Source organism: Ciona intestinalis, unplaced genomic scaffold (genome assembly GCF_000224145.3).
Source record: "Ciona intestinalis unplaced genomic scaffold, KH HT001049.1, whole genome shotgun sequence".
In the NCBI taxonomy this organism is placed as follows: Eukaryota; Metazoa; Chordata; class Ascidiacea; order Phlebobranchia; family Cionidae; genus Ciona; species Ciona intestinalis.
In genome coordinates this window covers 1-1896 of record NW_004191370.1, presented here as the reverse complement: position 1 = coordinate 1896, position 1896 = coordinate 1, and the positions used below count along the sequence as shown (strand labels likewise).

The following is a 1896-nucleotide window of genomic DNA, read 5'->3' as shown; positions in this document are numbered from 1 at the left end:
CATATGTGTATTAATAGATTACTGTGAGAAAAACACTACCACAAACAGGCACTACTGTATACAGTGGTGCAGCCATGTAACTTTGTGGGTGATTGCTTTCGGACAATTTGCACAACCCATTAGTGACCACTGGGTCTTGCGCAAGAACACATACACCCACAACAGTTGCTTTGACAAGCCTTGAACCCTTAATCTCTGGTTTATAGGCATGCATGCTAACCACTATATGTAATGTATTACTACATGCTTACCGGTCTGCCATGGAAACTGTATCTTGCATGTTTACGATCAGAGTGCTTGGTGTTGGTTTGTAGATTCTTCCACTCCAGTGCCAATGTATTAAGCTCCTCAGTTATTCTATGGGTGGAACACTATGGTTAGAATATACTTTGGTGATAGCACACTGGGTGTTGGGGTAATATACCTACATCCCAGGTCCCACTGCATGCCTCACTGTAGGACCTCACCCTCACCCATATAGAATAGAATGTACATATACAATGTTGGGGTAATGGGCCAACTCTGGCTTAAATCCCAGGTTCCATGACATGCCTCACTGTAGGACCTCACCCTCACCCATATAGAATAGAATGTACATATACAATGTTGGGGTAATGGGCCAACTCTGGCTTAAATCCCAGGTTCCATGACATGCCTCACTGTAGGACCTCACCCTCACTATAGAATAGAATGTACATATACAATGTTGGGGTAATGAGCCAACTCTGGCCTAAATCCCAAGTCCCATAGTGTGCCTCACTGTAGACCTCACCCTTATAGAATAGACTACATATATATAATAAAAAAAATATTAATATATATTCAGCATATATTTAATAAGATTAAGATCATATTACAGTCTAGTCAGTTACACCCTGGGTGTTGGGGTAATAAACCTACATCTAATGCTAAATATGTGTGGTTATTCTACAATATTACAAACCTTTTAACTTGGCAATCATCTAGATTAAGCTTAAGGTCCCTGGTTCTTAGTTTAGATAGCAGATCTGCATTATATTGGTTGGGTAGGGAAGGTAGGTATAGATCTTGTTCATGTACTTTAGGTTCTTCTAACCAGAGTTTAAAAGTGTGGAAGATCTTTATTAATCTGTGGATGTAAGTGTGCTATGTCAGATGATGGTAGGTATGCGGAAAGTATATTTAACGATTCTCCGCTAAACAATGATCGTCTTATCCGTGTTTTTGACGTAAATTATGCCGGCAAGGAAATTTGATCAATGATCAGGGTTAATTATACTTTCTGCATACCACTCCGATTATTTATATTTTTATACAAGCGTGGCATCATATGTTGTAGCAACCCTGTTTTAAGCTTAAACAGATTTTACCCTGCTGTTAAATCCAAACCAGCTAAAGTACATTGCATTCACCACATCAGTAAATAATGACATAAGCCACACTTTTCTTCAAATAAGTTTTACTTGTAGCGTGTTTTAACGACTGTAGTTTTGCTGTGAATTTCCTTCTCTTTGTTGTTTTAACTAATTTAATCTTTGTTATCGTATTCATACAAATAAAAATTGCCCCTTCATCAACAAAACAGTCTAGACTTAGAGACATTTTTGTTTTAATTCATTTAGCGTATTGAATTTCTTTGTAAACTCGGCAGCGTATTTGATATAAACCTACACTGGGCAACTCTCCCTGTCTTTTCCTTCCCTTCTCTTAATTCGTTTAATTAGACCACCACTAACCTGTTATGCCTAGCTTTCCCATCTTCCCCACCCGTCCCATTTTCCCCACCCCTCCCACTAGACACCTCACCATGGTGGAACTCTGTGGTGGATTGGAGTCGTGATCGTAACTTGTTGTATAAAGGAAGGGATGGAACAGATTCAAAGAACCTGGGTGTCGATTGGTAAAATATAATGTGCT

General features: G+C 39.0%; 1 long non-coding RNA gene across 1 annotated transcript; it reads right to left on the bottom strand.

Moving 5' to 3' along the window:
• Positions 1–25: 25 nt before the first annotated feature.
• LOC113475572 lies at positions 26–1862 on the bottom strand. Its single transcript, XR_003397316.1, has 3 exons — positions 1716–1862; positions 944–1108; positions 26–357 (listed from the first exon to the last, which is right to left on the bottom strand). It is a non-coding gene; the product is annotated as an uncharacterized LOC113475572 (long non-coding RNA).
• Positions 1863–1896: the final 34 nt, after the last annotated feature.